At 37.4% G+C, this 21276-nt stretch overlaps 1 protein-coding gene across 3 annotated transcripts in view; it reads right to left on the reverse strand.

The window, feature by feature from the left end:
• LOC144373879 (transport and Golgi organization protein 1 homolog) overlaps positions 1–21276 on the reverse strand; it is a 168719-nt gene that overhangs the window by 99925 nt on the left and 47518 nt on the right. For 2 of the 3 annotated variants that reach the window (XM_078036851.1, XM_078036850.1), the window contains exons 5-6: positions 13233–13322; positions 12247–12378 (exon numbers count right to left, since the gene is read on the reverse strand). The exons of the other annotated variant lie outside the window; for it this stretch is intronic. The gene's annotated coding sequence lies outside the window, so the exon portion shown is untranslated. The remainder of the gene's footprint in view (positions 1–12246; positions 12379–13232; positions 13323–21276) is intronic. 3 annotated transcript variants of the gene reach the window in all.

Genomic DNA, 21276 nt, shown 5'->3' on the forward strand with positions numbered 1-21276 from the left:
TTACCAATGCCTGCCACTTGCTACCTCAAACTGATGATAATCAATATAAGAAAAAAAAAATCATTTCACACTCCCTAAAGGGCTTTGGGAAGAAAGTGATATATATATTTTTAAAGACAAATGTTCCTTTGTTATTGAGTAGGCAGGAGGGCTGGGCGTGTAGCTCAGTGGTGGAGTGCCCCTGAGAGGTACAGTGCCTAGCAGGCATCAGGTCTGGGTTCCATTCCCAGCACTAGAGGGACAAAAAAAATGAAGAGAAAGAAGAAGGAGGAGGAAGAGAAGGAAGAGAATAAAAGAAAAGAAAACCAAGCAAGCATGAGCAGTCAGTTACGGTGGAGAAGCCTCTGTGAGTCCAGATTCCATCATTTTCTTTGGAGAAGGGAACTTCTGCCAGGTGGATGGAGTGTGATGTCAGGCATTACATGTGACGAGGAGAGGACTGGATGTTCAGCCCTCAGTGTGCCAAGGTAACTGAAACTGCTAACTTATGGGTGCCTGTGGCACAGGCAGAAGAAGCTGTCCAATAGGTGGTACATCACTATAACCCCAGTGATTTGGGAGACTGAGGTAATAGGATTTCAAGTTTGAGGCCAGCCTCAGCAACTTTGTAAGATCCTAAGCAACTCAGTGAGATCCTGTCTCAAAAAAATAAATAAATAAAATAAAAGGGCTGGGGATGTGGTTCAGTGGTAGAGTACCCCTGGTTTAATTCCCAGTTGGGGGGGGGCAGGGGGGGTGGGCAAGCTTCATTTGATTCTATGAGTTCCAGATCTAGAATTGACTTATCAGTGTAGGTGTGTGGCAACTCCAGAGTGCATAAGATCGAAAACGAAGTGGGCTGAGGGCAGGACAAAGAGGTGCATCAATGTCTGAAAGGCAACAGGAGGAAGCAGAAAGAAGTGGCCAGAGAAGGTCACTGAGGAAAGAGTATCATATGAAAGGAAGTTTGCAATAGTGTCAACTCCAGATACAAACCAAAAAAGATGACTTCAAAGCATCCAATGGCTTTTTTAACTAGGAGGTCACTACAATTTCATCTTTCTAGATACAGTTTCAGCGCAGTGGTAGAAGGAGTTGGCTGCAGTAGTCTGAGGAATGATTAGGAGGGGAGGAAGTAGGAGCCTATGAACACAGAACTTTTTCTAACATCTGACCACAGAAGATGGACTGCAGACCTCTCTTCTCTTTCAAACAAGAGATGAGACCCAGGATGTTAGACAAGGGCACAGAACAGGCCCTCAGTAAATATATTTAATGGTGATGAAGAATTGTCACAAATTCAAGTAATATGAGAACACATGGTGAAACAAATGCTTATTAATGCTGACCTATGACCATTTACTCTTTTCTCTCTTTCATGAGAGGGGCCCATCCAATTTCATATATATTTTACATATTTTCAATTCATGTAGTCATGCAATAGTGCAAACATTCTCCAATGCCAATAAATAAACTTCTTGATCATAAACATAAAAAAGAGAACATATACTATAAAAAAGAGGATGTCTGTAACTGGCTTGGAGAGAGACAAGCAGCGGAATGTCTCAATGTTCCAGGTGAGTGAGAAAAATAAGCTAAGGAGGAACAAGCAAAAGCATGCAGGTCACAATGCATCTAGTCCAGCCAATGTGACTAATGAAGCTTGTTTTAACTAGATTATAAATGAAGGAGTCCCTGCTTAGCTGAGGTTTTGCTTTCTGCAATTTCAGTTACCCATGGCCCAAAAATACCACATGGAAAATTCCAGGAATAAACAATTGATACGTTTTAGTTTGTGTACCATTTTGAATAGCATGAATAAATCTCATTCGACCCTGCTCTGTTCCACCAGAGACGTGAGTCAGCCCTTTGTGCAGCATATCCACAATATAGATGCTACCCACCTGTGAACAGCCAGCCACCTCACTTATCAGACTGACCATGGCAGTAATGAGTGCTTGTGTTCAAGTCATAACAACAGTGATGCTTGAAATTCAGATATGCCCAAGATAAGATGATTCCTAAAAAGTAGAAGTTCTCAACTTAATAAGGAAAGAGAATAATCAGGTTGGTGGTAAGATTTATGATAAGAACAAATGAAGTAGTCCCTGTGAAACTGTAAAGAGAGAAAAAAGAAATTCATGCTAGTTTTTCTGCCACAATTCAAGTTACAGCTATAGTGTGTGGTATTATAGTAACAAACATAGTACACGTAGGATCTGGTACTTTATAGTTTCAGGCACCAGTGGGGGTTTTGAACTTGTCCCCTGAGAATGAGGTTGGGCAGGAGGGTGTACTATAGTCTAGCAAGGGTCAAGACTCAGAAGCAGAGTAGAAAAAAACTATGCCAGTCAGGGAAAGATAACCAAAACATACTATAATGTTATTTTTCCATGTCTTCATTTGAAGCCTACTATAATTAATCTTTGCCTATTTATTCCCTAATTCATATCTGTTTGAAAAGAAAAATATACATATATACTTCTGGACTTAAAATGATCCCTACTACATAGGATAAAAAAACTGCATATTGTCAGCATTTGGAACTTGGTACTGTGAAATCCTTAAGTTAGAATTTAAAATGCCTGCTGAGCACCTTGTCTACTATTTTTGAAAAAATATTTATGGCCAAGAAAATGACAGTTCCTTTTGGAAAAATATTGCTAAAGCATTTAAAAATTTTAATATTACTAAATTTAAACTTTCCCCCATTACTATTCAGTATTCCCACAAGAGTAAAATGCCATCTTTGGGGCAAATACTGTTCTTATTCCATATCAATGGTTTCTCCTGTTAAACAATAAGCCATTTATTTTTGTGAATTTCTTGGGTCACCCATGGTTCAAGTGGAAGCAAAGCTCTTTATGATGACTTCCAAGTTATGAATCATAAAGCTCTATCACAATCTCCCCCTTGTTGGGCCCCACTGTCTGCAGAGTGCATGGCCTGACTTTGTTCTCACATGAAATCACCATGAGTGACTTCTAAAAGTCCTCGAGATGGCAAGCTGAATTTCCTTTTTTCCCCTGCTCTGCTACTTGAGCAAGCTTTCTGGACTTTCTGGAACCCACTAAGCCTTATCCTTAGGATAGATATCCTATAAGGAAGTGGTTAATATACATGGTCAGGCCTATAGGCTGTTGTTCTATCTCACCAGCTAGACTGGATATTCTTTTTGAGGATGAAGACCTTTTTCTTTACTTAGCATTTTGCCCAAGAGCTAACACCACTAAGTACACAAGAAATGTTTAGCCAACAATCAACTGATTGGATTCTAAGTTTTAGAGTGAATGGCAGCAATAGGCCACAGATTATCATCATTGTCAGAAATTTCACCTAAGAATGAGATTGTTTGCAGATCAAATAACTTGTTCTAACATGACCTGAATTGGCCTGTTAAAGTAACAGATAACATTTAAGAAAAGCTCTTCCCTACAAGTTTTGTTTTTCTAGCTTGCTTTGTCAATGCATTCCATAAGAGGTGAACTCCTCATTCCTCTTGCTCAAAGACATACTTAGAAAAAGGTCTTAAAGAGATCTGTCAGAGATGAAATTGGCTGGGCCCTCTTTAGGAACCGAGAGGGGAAAAAAATTGGTGTCAGACAACAGAGTATATTTTTATGCAAACAGCCATAGAATACAAAAAACATGATTTCATTTCACATGCTGAACCTCAGCTACTGCTACATAGAATTCGGAAGGCCACAAGCACAGCTCTCCCAATAAAAACTAGGCAGAGCCACAGTAAGGAGGCAGAGTAGACAGTTGCCCAGAGTGATTCCACCAGCACTGGGAAAGAACCTTCCAAATGCTGCTTCTATGTCTTCTTTATTTAAGTCCTAAAATGCCATCACCAAAGTCTCATGGCTTTATTTCAAATATATGTCCCTGTGATACAATCAGCCTCAAAGAAACTAACACTGGGGTCATTGACATGTCTGTGGAAAAAAAAAAAGAGTGGGCACAATTTAGTCTATAGGCAAAGAGGAAGAGTGAGCAACTGAAAACCCCTTGAGCAGAAATGAACATCTCACCTTGACATCTGGCCCAAAGCCTGGCCTGGTGTCACACAGTCACACTACTTAAACCAAGAGGTCAGGGTTTCCAGACTGATGAGGTAGCAGGTTCCTTCTTTCACCAACAACTCTTAGCAAATGAGGATGGTGTAGAGAGACTCATTTCCTGTACCCTGTTTCCCTAAGCCTCCTGGAAATCAGTGGTAACCACAGGAAGGGTGGAGTCTGGGAATTCTATGCTGGGGGAAGAGGATATTCTACATTAACAGTACTGGGAAAGCCCTATTCTTGGGTGTTTCTACTTTTGTAATGGGCAAGGCTTGAGGACTCTGCTACTCTCTCTGCAGGGATCTCCGTTCAAAAAGTTCCTCTGGTAAGTTTGGACCACAAAGAGTTATCTATTTCAATCAATTCAGAAAAGCATCTCTAACTTCTCAAAGACTCAGATGTTTCTTATGCTTCTCAGAAAACAAATGTGGCTTAAGCCAATATCTGGAATAGAGAAAAATATAGCAACCACACACAAAAAAAAGATAATTAAATTAATAAGGAATGCTTTTCAGACATAACATCACATAGGCCAAAAAATGTTTTCAGAACAAAGTTATAGAAGTTATTTAGAAGCTAAATTTAGGTGAATTAATTCCTGGAGGGCACCATTTAGGAGCAGATCACCATAACCTTGCAGGCCATGTTAAAAACTGCACCCCTTTCTTTGGGAAACTGAAGATCCATTTAAAAATCTGCAAATATGCATCAAATATGCTTCCATTAAAGGAAGATTCTAACATGTAATTCACTGCCCATTTAGAATCTACTAAATTCTGAGTGGTTCCACTGTTTTGAAATAAGACATCCCAAATAGATGCCTTGGATAGTCATCTAACCCAAATACAGACACACTGCAGAAACTCTTCAGAAAATATTCTCAACGTATGATCAGTTTTCCTCAAACACTATGGACAGCTCAGCATTAGGAAAATTTTTATGTCCTTGATGGAGAAGGCTGACTTTCACAGAACTCTTTTTTATATTAAAAGCTGAAATCTCCAACTATTTTATCGAGAAGGAAAAAAAAAAAGAAAGAAAGAAATTGTGTGCCTTCTGCCCTCAAGTATGTAAAGACAATCAAGTATGTAAAGACAATCACCACGTTGCCTCTAAGTCTTCTCCATTCTAATGATTTCCAGATGTTTAGCTTCCTCCTTATGTTGGTCACCTCGCCTGGATAAATATTAGTTTATCAATGACCCTTCTAAAATGGGGATCCCAGAGCAGAATAATAAACAGAATAATGTGGGGTTTAGTTTAAGCAATGGAGTTCAGGGGGATTATTGCCTCTGCTATCAAAAAGTGGCAATTGTCACACTACAATTGTCACAGGTCACAAGGAAATCCCATTCCACAAGACTTTTTTGTTGTTTTTCATAAAAACTTCCATGAAGCCAGATATCCCTCATTTTGCATGTGTATGATTTTTTAATTGAAAAAATCAGAATATGATACATATCTCTATTAAATGTTATCTTGATAGTCTCAGCCCATCAATCTAAGGCTATTTTGAATATTACTTTTCAATTATGGACTATATCAGACATATAAACAATCAAACAAAAACAACACATCACAAATTAAATGGAAACTAGAGTATATGGCTTTCAACTGAACCCTTCCCTTCCAGCCACACAGAAGTAATAGCCACACAGAGGTAACGGCCACAAGGCTGAAATTGTGTTTGTCATGCCTATGCTTGAAAACTATTTTGATTTTCTATTCCCTTGCCTGTAATGTTTACTTCACACACAAATTTGATAAACATGCAATCTAGTCTGTTTTCATTTAAGTAAATCAAATATTAAATAAAGCTGCACTATCTATATCCACCATCCTAGTAATCCCATTAACAATGAGGTGACTCAGGCATGACTTACTCTTTGGGAATCCTTACTAGTTCTCAGCAAGTGATACATTTAATGATCCAGTCTGATATCAACACAACTGGTTTGGTCATTAATAAAATATTTTCCTTTCTATTGAAAAATCCTTCTGTAGGCCCCAGGCATAACATTCCCATCCTACACTTTCCTCAAATTACTGACATGATTCTGGGCTCACTTGCACATCATTTATCTGGGTACAGGTATGTGGTCTCACTCATAGGCCACAATGTCTCTTTTCTAGCCTCAGGAGTTTCTAGTTTATTAGCAGAGACATGCCAAAGCAGGATGAAAAAGTCTGTTCTCAGATTTTAAATGTTACCAACACAAAGAAACATAAGGTGGTGGATATGCCACTTACCCTGATCTGATTATTAACTCTGTATACATGTATACATGCATTGAAAGGATACATTGTTGCCCTACGTAAATTACATATACACATTTATCAACTGAATATTGAAGAAATATATTTAAGGAAGTGCCCTCTCTCTCCATTATACTACCAACTCCTTCCTCTCTCTAAAATTTTTCTTAATAAGCAAACTTAGGAGCACTATTTCATAAGCAGAATTATTTATTCCCATCACACTGATCTATAGCCTGAAGCACACAGGGCTCTCCTGCATGAGTCTTCCATTCAAGCTGCATTAATCTGAGAGGATTTTCCCACCTGTTTTGGCTTACTTATAATTCTATGATTTTAAACAGAAAAAATACCCCCTCTCCTACTCTTATCAATCCAGGCTTCTCTCATATGGCTCTTAAACATGCAGCAGGGGACAGAAAGATGGGCTTCCACAGGAGTCCCTAAAAAGCAATCAGGGGAGAGAAGTTTACAGTCCAGGAAGGTCTGAGGTCACAGGCTCATGAGGCCAGAGAAGACCTAGGTAACAACAAGGCCAATATCTTAATTTGACAGAAAAGGAAACAGGGTCAAAGAGGGGAAGTCACAATATAAACAAAATGTCAGAGCTTATATTAGAACATAATACTCCTCAAAAGCTAGGTAAAATATGAAACTTATCAGGGCCTCTTTTCTACATAACTAGTAACCAGTGAGATACAAAATGTGGCTCTAATATAGTAGGACTAGGAATCCCTTGTGTACTTCAGAGATACACAACTGCTCAGACAAAAAGTCACAATTTCAAAATTTGATTCATTTTTACGTGACTCTGTCTAGCTCTGCATCCAAACCTGAACAAATTATAGAAAAGTACCACAACCCACAAAAAAACACAGAAACCCCACAACTATTTCTGTGTGCAAAGAGATTAAGATTTACTTGGGGAGACTGAGCATGATAGCACATTACAGTTGTGATGAATGGCAAGAAAAGAGGTTTAATAACAAAGGCTATAGAGGAGGGGAGGTGATCCGGAGCTGAGATGGACAGAAAATGAGGACTTTTCTGACTTCCAGCTCAGCAGTGCTGTAGCCACTCTGCTTCTTTATTTCTCTGTAAAAAAAAAAAAAAATCTTGTCCTTTATTTATCTACAAGGATGCTGGGAATATGGCCGGTAGAAATGTGATGTGCAATCTTGAAGGAGAGTTTCCAGTGTTACAATCACAAATAGAAGAAGAAGTCAGCTACTGCCTCCTGCAAAAGCCCCAACACACTACCGTGGAAAATGAACTGTTTCACTTCATAGCCTGGGTAAGGACTAAAGTGGTAATACCTGAATTATATAACTTTCAAAGAAAACAAAACAAGAGTCAATATTACTTCCCAATGACACAATCTTAAAAAAAAATCAACTATTTTATTTTTTTTGGGGGGGAGGGTTGTAATCTTGCAGAGGATTTTTTTTAACCATACGATTCATTTTTATTTTTTTTTAGTCATACATGACAGCAGAATGTAATTTGACACATAATACATACATGGAATGTACATACATCAATCATAATGTCTATTCTATTCTGCTGCCCTTCCTATCCCCACTACACCTCCCCTCCTCTCCCATCCTTTCTCTCAATTTTTATATTCCCACCTTCCTCTCTTATAAGAGAGGAAGTTTCCATGAAATATTTTAAAAATACATAAAACATGTATTTTTCCATTCTTTGTCAGCTAGATTTTCATATTTCATCTAAACAAGTTTCTACTACATAGGTCCCTATAGGTAATTCCTATACCATGTGTTTAAGACTGTATTGCTATTTGTACTTTAGTGTTTGTCAGAAAAAGAGTAGATTTCACTGAAAACTTCTTTAAGAGAACAATGACTAAAATGGATTGGGAAAAAGAGGTGCTGAAAGTCATTTGTAATGAAAATAAGCCCAAAGGTGTAGTGCTGAGGGTGGGAGGGAAGACCTTTTAAAAGCAACCACAAAAGCAAATGAAAGGCAACGACAGAGTTTCTCCACAGATATTAATCAGATGCTCCAATTTCAGTTTTCAGCAACAGAGCCACTTTCCCAACTGCCCCAGCTCCCTCAAACAGATCACCAGGCTGTTGCAGAGAATAAAGAGCTTTGTCCAAGTGTCACAACTAGTAAATGGCAGAACCTGGACAGAACCCAGTCTTTTGAGTCCTGGGTCTTTGCTCTGTTCAAGACTCCAGGATCCTAGGTTTGGGGCATATGTGGTTTCTTACAGTTCTTCAAGGGAAACTTGAAACTTGCCTGTGAAAAGGAATTCAAAGATGCATGTCAGGAGACATTTTAGTCTCTGAAAAGACTTCTAGTGTCTAGAAAGCCCCAGACAGTGGGCACTAGTGAGCGTGTCACAAAGCCAGACACATTTCCTTTGAAAACATGAATTACTATGCTCTGTGGTATTTCAACTGAAGGGTGAATAGTCCTAAATCGGAGTTATCATATCAATATATTAAAGGACTGCGGACCTGGATCCAGCAAAACATCAGGCACATAAAATACACTGGATTAAAGAAAATTTGTAAACAAGATGTTGGGATTAATATTATTATTTCTGTCCTAAGATGTTGCAACAATTATAACTGTGTGCACGCAAGCACATACACGCAACTAGAAAATCCAAACCAGAGATTTCTAAGATTTCAGTCAACAACAACAAAAACCTTAAGCTTGGATATATTCTTAAATGTGGAACAAAGGACTAAAAATACAAATGGTACTTAGCAATGCAGAGAGGATAGAAATAGCAGGTAAGCATACATAAATCAAGGGAAATAAAAGCTGTTGTTAGGCTTTTAATCGTCTTTGCATTGTAGGATTCACTTTAGTATGGTCAAAGCAACTGTGCAACTCCCACTACCTGAAAATTTTCTCTTTAGCTAGATTCAGAGTATCCTTGGGTCTAATGAGAGCTCTTCTAAGTACTTATGTTCCCATTAAGGATGCTATCAAGATAAAATACCACCTATTTCCCATGTGTACATCCATATTTTCAACAGCTACCCCAAATCAAAACTGCTCAGTCTTCATCAGAACCACAAACATTGCTTTGGAATAATAGGATTCATAATCAATCTTTTACATTCTTAATGAGTAATGTTCTCTGAGGTCATTAAATCAAATGTGTGCAGTTTTATCAAATTTGCTATTTTTTAAAGATCCACTTATAGTTCATCTCCCCAGTGAACATTTTGGGGTAGCATAGGTTGTTGCTATAGCAAATTGATGCTACTCAGAACTGGATATTCTAATTTTAATCTAGGCTCCTTCCATTTACCACAGTAGATGTTCAAGGGACAAGAGTGTATTTGGCCATGGACCACCATCCCACAGATGTGTGTCTGATTACATATGGCTGATAAACCCAATCAACTAACCTTTAGTACTGGAAAAGCAAAATGATGCGCAATCCCACCAATGGATACACCCTGAAAACAACCTGTATTCAGATGCAGTGACTGGAGACATAGTCTTCACTCTCTCTTCATTGCATAACATTCAAGCCTCACAGGCACATTCAATGTGGCTTAAGTGCATGGCAACTCAAAAGGGAGCTGGTTATTTTGGTGTAATAGAAAGAGTACATATAATACTCCTGAAAAGCCCTGCACTCTTGAGTTCAAATTTCAACTCTGCAACTGGCTCACTCTCTGAACCTCAATTTCCTCAATGGGAAAAATAGGAGTGAAAACTCCTCCTCTAGAAGTCATGGTAAACAAAAAAAAAAAAAAAAAAAGCAGGCTTTTTTCTAATGACCTCTCTGCTCAGAATACATCTTTGCTTATTCTACACTCCTGAGTCAAAATCTACTTTTATAAAACTCCTTAAATAGCCTAACCAAGTACATCCAAGTGTGACCCTACTCCTGTCTAGTTTATTAAATGTCTCTGTGTACATGACACTGATGATGTTTAATATCCCAAATGTAATCCCGCTACTCAAAGTGTGGTCCTTAGACCAGCAGGATCATATTACCTGGAAGTCTGTTTGAAAGGCAGATTTTCAGGCCCATCCCAGAATCTACTGAATCAGAATTCATGAGATTCCCAAGTGGTATCTTTATAACTTAAAATTTGAGAAACATTGCTTTATGACACACGTACCCTCAATGAATCCCAGCCTACTGACCAACTAAGGAATCCACTGCAGAGCTTCTCCTCTGGTGGTGCACTATAAATCTGTATTCAGGCAGAAAGCAACTATTGACTACAACATTTTCATCAGGACAATATGATTAAAAACTTCTTACTTTGTGTCTTTTTAGTTTTTGTTTTTTTAAAAAACACACTAAGTACAGTAGCTCCAAAGTAGTATTTAAATTTTCTATATTAATGCAATTTTGTTGTATATAATATTTGCTTTTAAGATAATAAGTAGTATGTGCATTCTGATTATATGTAAACAAATAAGTTTAGAAAGATATTTTTAATGCAGTAATTTGTGGCTTCCAGGATCCAACACATCATAGTCTGATAGAAAAAAGAAAAAAAAAAAAAAACAAAAAAAACTCCTGCAAACAATGTTTTCAACACAGACTGATGACCAAGTTCCATGGCATATTTTTTTTAAGAGAGAATGAGAGAGGGGGAGAGAGAGAGAGAGAGAATTTTTAATATTTATTTTTTAGTTCTCGGCAGACACAACATCTTTGTTGGTATGTGGTGCTGAGGATCGAACCCGGGCCGCACACATGCCAGGCAAGCACGCTACCGCTTGAGCCACATCTCCAGCCCTCCATGGCATATTTTTGTTTGTAATGTACACTGGGATTCTCTGTGTTTCTCCCTTACATTAACTTTCTAAAACTATATCTTGGGTTTTTTCCCCCAGATAGTCATAAAAGGGAACCTGAAAGTAAAACTGACCACCCAAATTCCTAAAATGAATCACCAAATGCTGAATGAAGGAGACTGGTAACTTTGTGTATCAGGAAACAAAACCAGCTTGAGTGAGTCATCTCTGTGATCAAAGATAACAGAGCCACAGCCAGGACTTGTTGCAAGCAAATGGCCACAGCTAGCACACATCAGAATCTCATGTTTAATGGTTTCTCACAATAAACTGCATAAGTCGGCTCTGTGAAACCAGAAGTAGAACCCAGAGCACCACATAAATAATAAACACACTCTCTTGAGTTTGGTATTCTTATCCTTCTGCTCCAAGTCCATTTCAATTTTCAGTGGATACAATAAAATGAAGTTGCCGTTTTGTCAAGAAGAAAGCATAAAGGTAAAAGTTAACCAGTACTATAGGCTTCCAGAGTGTTTCTCAAGAAAATGTGAATACTTTTTGAAGGCCTGCTTATTGTGGTGTTTAATCCAAAATGAAAACTGGGGCCATGGGCTCCCGAAGCAGGAAAGCCTGTTTCTGAATTCCATGCATATTCTATGTTCATGTTTCATTTTTTAGGCACTCCAAGCTTGAAGGAGATGAGTGGGAACTTGTACTACATGGCATTGCCATCAACAAGCCACCCCTGCATGCCCTAGCACATTCCTCCAAGTGAAGAACCAGGTGTCCTGATGTCCTCTTGAACTGCTCAACAGGGGCTATATGCCAGGAGCAAGTCCGCACCATGCTGGGTGAGCTCAACACAGGGATAATGCAAATACCCAGGCTATGTTTTTCAAAAGAGTACCTTGTATCAGTACCACACACCCATTAGCAGGCAGGTCTCCAAGGAAAACACTACTTACACAGTGGGTGCACCCATGAGAGAAGAACCTTCCACTAAAACACTGGAGGGTGGTCTGGGACAGGGGCAATAAGCCTCCTGCTCCTGTATATACAAGATCCCTCCCAAGGAAAAACATAAACTAATTAATTAACATCTCTTATTATATAATAATTTCTGAAATAAAAACAAACTAAAATATCCTCACAAAATTCCCATGACCACCCCCAGTATTTTCACTTAGGATGATACTACCTCATAATGAAGGGAACAAAAGGTACAATGCTGAGAGCAGAAGAGGTGCCATCCATCAGGGAGGGATACAGTCTCTCCAGCACCAAAAGTAACAGGAACATGCTTGGGTGATGGTCCAATTGCCCCAGATCACTGAAAAAAAAGTGGATGTACACAAAAGATCTGAACTTTAATAATTGAGGCACTATCTTCAAACCCTTTCTCATTAAGTAATTAATTAATTCTGTATATGAAGTGAGACTCTTTTGAGTTTTCCTTTTTTTTTCACTTTTTTCTCCATTCATTTCATATCTTCCTAGTATTCATCAAAAGGGAAAAAACTCTAGGAAAAATCAGGGATTGGGCTCTTGCACATGATTTTCTTCTCAAAGTCAGTCATTTGCTTAAGCAGAGTCTATTACTCTTGAGTATGAAATGTGAAACTTTTGGTGTCCAAATGTATTTAAGGCATGAACATACTAGGGCCAAAGTCTGTCTGCACAAACTACTAATATGAGGAAATGTATCATAAACAGAAGAAAAACTAATTGATATAATTTTATTTTCCTATTATAGACTATCCACATATATTCACACAATATGCAAATACCCCTGGCAGAATATAATGGCACATGTTCTAATGTCCATACTAAAAATCCCACTACCAGTGATAGGGTGTGGTTGAAAGGGCAACGATGAACTTCTCTAACTGCCCTGATGAGACTGGAAGCCCTCTTTTTTGGGGGATTCTGGGGGGTGGTACTAGGGGTTGAACTCAGGGGCACTGGACCACTGAGCCATATCCCCAGCCCTGTTTTGTATTTTATTTAAAGGCAGGGTCTCACTGAGTTACTTAGCACCTCACTTTTGCTGAGGGTGGCTTTGAACTCGAAATCCTCCTGCCTCAGCCTCCTGAGCTGCTGGGATTATAGGCCTGTACCACCGCACCTGGCAGAAAATAACTCTTAACAGAAGAAATCATCATGGGCTTCTGAAAAACTTTTTACCTGTCCACTGTACTGGCTACAGCTTCCAGCTGTTTGAGAAGGAAGGGATAGAGTTCTGGGAAACGAGAGAAAAACTCTCTGCCTGTCATTCTGTGGAGAAAGAAAAAAGATCAATTACTATCATGTGTTTCCCCTGATCCATTCCCCTCACATACACTTTAAAGAACAGTGACAAAGGTCATTTGTTTGGATACTTAGTGCAAGTTAAAAACAAAACCTATAGCAACTTAAATTTAACAGAAATGATACATATAATTTTGACTTTGGACATGTTTGGATTTGTGGACTTTTAACTCCAAATTTAAGATTACATTTATTTATTTATTTATTTATTTATTTATTTATTTATTTATTTATTTATTTAGAGAGAGAATTTTTTAATATTTATTTTTCAGTTATCGGCAGACACAACATCTTTGTTTGTATGTGGTGTTGAGGATCGAACCTAGGCCACAAACATGCCAGGTGAGCGCGCTACACTTGAGCCACATCCCCAGCCCAGATTACATATATTTATGAAAATTTGATACTAAGTCTGTCAGGAAGAAATACTTAACATGTGAAAATGCCAAGTCTGAGCAATTGATTTGGACTATGCGTACAGTCAAAAATCTGATTGATGCTGACTCAGCTTTGGTGATAAGGGTACGTTCTAGAACAAGGTTTCCCAACCTTGGTACTAATCATTTTGGACCAAATAACCCTATGTTTTGGTGGGCAGTGCGGAGCAACATCCTGTGCACTGCAGGCTATTTATGTCCTGTGCCCTGCAGGCTCTGTGGCCTCTACCAAATAGATGCCAATAGCATGACACTCCTCCTTCCAATCATGACAATCAAAATATTTCCAGACATTGCCAAATGTAGTCAGTGAAATAAAATGGTCCCTGACTGAATGGCAATTATCAAGAATATAAGTAACAATAAATGTTGGTGAAGATATAGAGAAAAAGGTACACTCATACACTGCTGGTGGCACTGCAAATTGGTGCAACCACTATTGGAAACAGTATGGAGATTCCTCAGAAAACTTACAGTGGAACCACCATTTGACCCAGTCATCCCACTCTTCAGCATATATCCAAAAGACTTAAAATCAGCATACCATAGTGACACAGCCATATCAATGTTTACAGAAACTCAATTCATAATAGCTAAGCTATGGAACCAACCTAGGTATCCTTCAACAGATGAATGGATAAAGAAAATGTGTTACATATACACAATGGAATATTAGTCATAAAGAAGAATGAAATTATGGCATTTGCTGGTATATGGATAGAAATGGATATTATCATGCTAAATGAAATAAGCCAATTCACCCAAACCAAATGTCAAATGTTCTCTCTGATATATAGATGCTGACTAACATTATTCAAGATTTTTGTCCATTTTAAAAACAGGTTGCTTCTTTCCTTTCTTATATAGTCATAATTATGCACTGCATATACTTTCTCCTAGTTTGTAGTTTGCTAACTTATTTTCTTCCTAAAATCTTTTGATAAGCAGAGGTTTTTAGATATTTGGTAAAGTCTAATACTTTACCTTCTTTTCCTCCCTTTATGTCTCATGCTTTTCATGGCCTAAGAAATCTCTGCCTACTTCAAAGTAAAACATTTCTTGTTTTCTTCTAGAACCTTTATGGATTTAGCTTTTATGTTGAGGTCTATGATCCATCTAAAATTAACTTTTGTGTATAGGGTGACAGAGAAGTCAGGTTCTCCCCCCACCCCCTGCACTGGTATATCATGTTTTTAAGGAGATGTTCCTCAAACAGGAGAGATGTGCTGTGCTCATGGCTTAAAAGATTTAATATTATAAAGATGAAATTCTCCCCAAGTTGGTTATAAAGACAATGCAATTCCAATATAAACAGTAATGGGTGTGTGTGTGTGTGTGTGTGTGTGTGTGTGTGTGTGTGTGTGTGTGAGAGAGAGAGAGAGAGAGAGAGAGAGAGAGAGAGAGAGAAGTGATCTAACAAAAGCAGATTCCAAAATTAATATAGACACACCAAGTGATAAGAATTAAGAAAAGCAAAGATAATTTTAAAAAACAAGGTTGGAAGACTCACCAATCAGATAGCCAGAAATATTAGAAAAGTTTAGTAATTAGGATAGTGTGGGGACAATTATTAAGCCAATAAAAAAGGATCAAGAGCACAAGGACAGACACATACATGGAAACTTGATTAACAGAAAAGCTGATACTGCAGATTATAGAAAAGGATGGTATGGTAATAGATTATCTAACAAAATTAAAATTGGATCCTGCCCTCTTACTATATATAAAATTAAATTCCATTGAATTGAAGACTCAAAAACAGCCATAAAGTAAAATAACAAATAATAAATAAAGTTTTTCCCTATTTTGGAAATTTATGGCTCTGTCCTGATTATTCCTGGCCTGCTTCTTTTTTTCCAGTAAGGATATCCTGAGACAGCCTAGTTGGTACATCTTCTGCATACTCTAGCCAAAGGGTGTACAGAAGACTCAAACTTCATTCTGTTCAACCACATCTGAATTCTCCCGAGGCTGAGTTTTGTATCATAAGATAATAACCACTTTTTTGAGTACGCTGCTGATTCACTCCTTGATCCTTTGGTAGCCCTAGTGGGATAAAGTGGAGTTTTATAAAAGTTTCTTGCCCCTCTTGTACATGACCATTCCAGACAAAAAGCCTTGCTGCAGTAGAGAATGATGGCGGAAAGGTGATGCTACGAAGTGGGGCAGTTGATTCTCTGGAGGTAGAGGGAGAACAACTTGGACACCTGGGAGGGGAACATCCCTGACCCTAGAAGATACAACAGAAGGAAGAATGCCAATGTTCTGTGTCATTTGAAACTGCTTCAGGAGGAAAAAAAATCAGTTTCCAAAAAGAGGAAAAGCAGAAAACAGACATTGTGGAAGAAAAATTTTAAACAGAAGCAGCAAAAAGAAGCATCCTCTATAAAGTCAACTGTGTTACACCATATAAATTCCTTGCTGGATTTAGATTAGCAGGTACAGACACAGACTGTAATGAGAAGAAAGTGTAGGGTTCTCATACATATAACTCAGAGCACAAAACAGAAACTCTGTAGCTGGCACTTATACCTATATTATGCAATCAGGAATAATAAATATCTCTTTTAATTTTTTTAGTTGTAATTGAACATAATACCTTTATATTATTTTATTTATTTATTTTTATGTGGTGCTAAGGATCAAACCTGAGCCTCACACATGCTAGGCGAGAGTCTTAAAGCTGAGCCACAACCCTAGACCATAAATATCTTTAATAATTAAAAAAAATAAGAAAGAAACTGCCCCTACAGTCTTCCTCACCTAGGAAAATGCTCTGCTATGTCTCTCCCAAACTGTTGTAACCACTTTAAATTCATCTGCTGGGTCTGTCATCCTCCATCTGCTCACAATTTGACTTCCTTTCCCCTTAACCTTACTGAAAAATCTATCAAAAACTGTACATAATGGCCCTGCCTCCAATGGCTGACCCTTCTATGCAAAACACCTGTCAAAAACTCCGGATGTCTTCCCCTTTTCTGAGGCCACCACTCAAGCACTGTCTGAGGGAGGTGAATGCCTCTCAGCTGGTGGTATAACAAAACAACTTAGACATACCACCTACAAGCAGTATCTCCAAATCCAAAGACTAGAATTAATTACTTGGACTCACTGATAAACTCTAAAGTTTTTTGTTATTTAGAGCTTGTTGTTAGGTAATGTTGGAAGGATCCTGCAGAGCTCCAAAAAGTCCAAATGCTATCTTTTTACAGGGGCATCATGCGTGTCCTGGGATTGTATTTCTTTTTTGAAAGCAGGCATTAACTTGCCTCACTCCTCAAAATATGCACTTAGGCGCAGTTGTAAAAGACTTTCAAATGTTTAAGGGAATGCCACCAGTTGATCATGTGCCCTCCAATGATTGTTAAAATGACTTCAAAACAAGGCCATGCTGGTTATTCACAGAAGCTTCCTAAAGATGTAAGTCACTCAATTTTTACACATACTACTATGAGAGTCCTCCAATTAAAAAACATGTTTTTTTAAAAAATTAAAAAACAACATATTTATCATCTGACTTCAACTGAAGTCTTCATTGTACCTCAACTGAGGTCACTCAGGTTTGCTTCAAATCATGAACAGGGTTCTTATGGATGAAAAACTGTCCTTGACTTCCAATTTACATGTTAAGACAAACCCTGTGCAATCACTAATACATTTTAAGCTATCTGGATTAATGCCTTGGGCTAAGTGGAAAGGTCAATATAGAAAATTCAAGAGAAAACCAAAGACTCTATTGGCTAATTAAATTTGTGCAACTGATTGGATCTGAGATGCTGGTGGGCATGGTTGATGTTATACTGAAAGTTATACTTATCCGGCTGCTTGGATCCCTGTTGACAGTAACCTAAACTAAATGTTGTATGAGATAAAATAAATGGGCTTAGTCCCAATTTGTCAGTCAAATTAATCAAAAGAGCTGACAGCATGACGTACTCAAGGGAAAATTCTGCAAAAATCAAGATAGTATAGAAATGAGGGATGGATAAAATTGAGAGAAAATTCTCCTTACTACACATCTTGAAAAGTAAGGCAATGGCTACTTATGTTTTGGACTCTATTCAAGGATGTTTATGTAATGAATAGCCTCAGGAGACAGAATATCTCCATCTGGAGCAAAGGGCAGACATGTATACTACCCATTATAAAAGATTTTGGTTCCTTAACTCTGAGATCCACTCCTGTGATGCAACCTACTGAGCATACAGGTATTTTCTGTCTCTCTTCATACTTCCTGTGGTTACTGGAGTTCAGGACACTAACATAAAATTGCTGACCATATGGTTACTAGAGGCTGCTAAGACAGCAACTTAATATTATGAAAGTTAAAATGAAGAAAATTAGTAATAAAAGCATTTTCCTACATTCCCTAAAAAACCTGCATTATATACGAACAAGTAATTGATGAAAAATAGTTTCTTTATAAAAGAATTCTGCCAGGTGCAGTGGCCCATTCCTATATTCCCAGCAACTGAGGCAGGATTTCAATTCCAATGCCAGCCTGGACAACTTAGTGAGATTCTGAAAAGAAAAAATGAAAAAGGTCTACAGAAGTAGGTCAGTGGTAGATCACCCAGTACTGGGAGAATATGGGTAGAGGGGCATCCAGCTAATACATGTTGAAAGAAAATACAATTATACAATCATCATTTTACAACACCTGATAAAAGAAAAAAAACAAACTAATGAGTCTAGGCAGAGATTACTGATGGACGCTAAAACTATTAAGTGAAAGGAATTTTGTAAAAAGATCAAGATGACACAATCTGCAATAAATCCACTGATCAACCTCAGCATTACTAAAAATGACATATGCATCTAAAGGGTTCATGAATTAGGAAGCATACATACTATCTATAAAATATTTTGGGTACAGTGGTGCACATCTGTAATCTAGCTGCTCCTGAGGATGAGAAAGAAAGATCTACACGTTCAAGGCCATCCTCAGCAATGTATTAAGACCCTGTCTCAAAATAAAAATTTTTAAAAGGCTGAGGATATAGTTTAGTGGTAGAATGCCTCTGGGTTCAAACCCCAGTACAGTGAAGAAAAGAAAAAAATTTTTAAAGACTAAAAGCGATGTGTGGAAGTTGTTTCAGTTCCTCCTCATCCCAATAAATCAACTGTAAAAAGATATTTATAGAACAAAAGGGAAATTTTGAATATTAATAAATTATTAACTTCGTTAGGCATGATCATAGGATGGTGGTATTTCTTCTTAAACTTCCTTATCACTCATTAATACATAATGAGTAAATTTACAGGAAAAAAAATGACATGGATCTGCAATCTCCTTTATGGGAAGGTAAAAAACGGGGGAAATAAGATTGGCAAAATGTTGCTAACTGCTGAAGCCAAGTGATGAGTATGTAAGGGTCAATTATACTACTCTCTTCATTTTTACATATGTTGAAAATTCTCATAATAAAACTGTTTTTAATTAAAAATAAAAGTCAGGTCACAATTAAGGAGATAATTTATAATAAATGTATCTAAGAGTTACATAATCAATACACAAAATATATAAAGAACTTTAATGAATCAATAAGCAAAAGATGAACTCAATGTAAAGATGGACATACCTATCGAAATCACAACTCACAGAAGGATCTCTAAATGCACTTGCCCAATAGAAACTCTTCATATACAACTAAAAAGGTCAGTGGACATGTCCTCTTGAGGACTCAATTATTAATGTCTAAGGGAATAAGCCACTTCTTAGTTGCCTGGTATCTCTTGATTGAGAGAGAGAAAAATAAGCAATTGTACATGTGCAGATCATATGATTCTCGCACTTTGATTAAGAAAGTGTCCTGATAGGTAACTAGCTCTGTTGACCACAATACTGCCATGAAAAAGAGCTGCAGAACTACTATTGAAGATTGAAGTCATTAAAACAACTAAAACAACTAACTCAACTAAAACAGTTGAATTAAAGCTAACTGTCCCAAATAGTAAATTACTTCATTCAGATACCTTATCAAATATTTACCAACTAGTTTATCTTGAAAGATATATATATATATAAATAAGGTATACTACTCAAAGGTAAACATTTGGTGGATATTTTAATTATTTTAGAAGCTAAGTAGGATTTTGACAACATCTTTTCAAAAGTACACAGTTGTATCTCAGTATTCATGGTGGGTAGGTTTATTTCAGGACCCCCACAGGTCCCAAATGCATAGATGCCTTATATAAAATGGCATAGTATTTACATATAACCCATGTACATCTTTCTGTATTCTTTAATTCATTTCTAGATGATTAATAATACCTCATACAATATAAATGCTATGTAAATAGTTGTTACACTGTATTGTTTAGGGGCTAATAGGAAGAAAAACCTGAACATGTTCAGCACAGATGCATTTTTCCCCAAAATATTTTCATTTTATCCTTGGTTGAATACATGAATGCAGAACTTGTATATATAGAGAACCGAGTATATACTGTTAAAATCACTGTCACCATGCTAGATGGCATAGGACTTTCAAGAATTAACTATGCACTTATCAGTGTTTAAGGAAAACCAAAATTATTTTCTAAAGTGAATTTTAACTTCACCTGAGCACTCTGAGAACATAGGAGGTGTTCTTCAAGACTACCATTCTTAGGTTCCTCCATCCTGTAAGAAAATGTTGACCCTATTTCTGGTTCGGCTCACTTGAAAGACCAGGATTCCATTTTACTACAAACAAAAGAGCTGAGCTCTGTGTGCTTGCCAGGGAGCATCATCTCAACTCTGTATCTGCCAAAAGCTCCTAAAGACTTGGCTAAATATTTACATACTGTGCCTGAAAGATATGTAATATTAACAGTTATGTGTATTATAAAAAGCCCCAAGAGGTAGAGGACAGGGAGATATTGTTATCTTAGGGACTTAATTCAAACTTCACTCATCTATAACTTTCAAATCCAAAAGTCTACAGCACCTTGAATACAGAGCTTAGAATGATAATCTGCTAATAACAGATTCCAAGTAACAATGGCTATATTTGTTTTTATGGCCACACTGAATGCAAAGTCACTACTTACAATAGTGCTTCTTTGTGGAAGTAGTTCAAAGGTTTGGGGGTGTCTATGAGTCTGCCCTTTTTTTTGTACAAGGAATTAAAACCTGGAAAGATTACCACCAAGGGACATTCTCATCCCCTTCTTATTTTTTATTTTGAGATAAGGTATCAATATGTTATTGAGGCTGTCTGCAAACTTGCAATCTTCCTGCCTTTTCCTCCCAGAGAAGCTGGAATTATAGGCAGTGTGACCATACCTGGATACAGGTCTGTAATACAGTCTTACTTTAAAAGGCTAAGATCATGGTACCATTTTAGGTCATATACGAATCTTTCTCCTCTGAATCCTGACTGTTGTTTTTCACTTGCTACTTAATTAAAATTATCATTAGATTGTAATTTTCTCACAAAGGTAGTAAATATTTTTTAAAAGTACCTACAAGCTTCCTATTGAGCACTGTACTAGAT

Source organism: Ictidomys tridecemlineatus, unplaced genomic scaffold, assembly GCF_052094955.1.
Source record: "Ictidomys tridecemlineatus isolate mIctTri1 unplaced genomic scaffold, mIctTri1.hap1 Scaffold_52, whole genome shotgun sequence".
NCBI lineage: Eukaryota > Metazoa > Chordata > Mammalia > Rodentia > Sciuridae > Ictidomys > Ictidomys tridecemlineatus.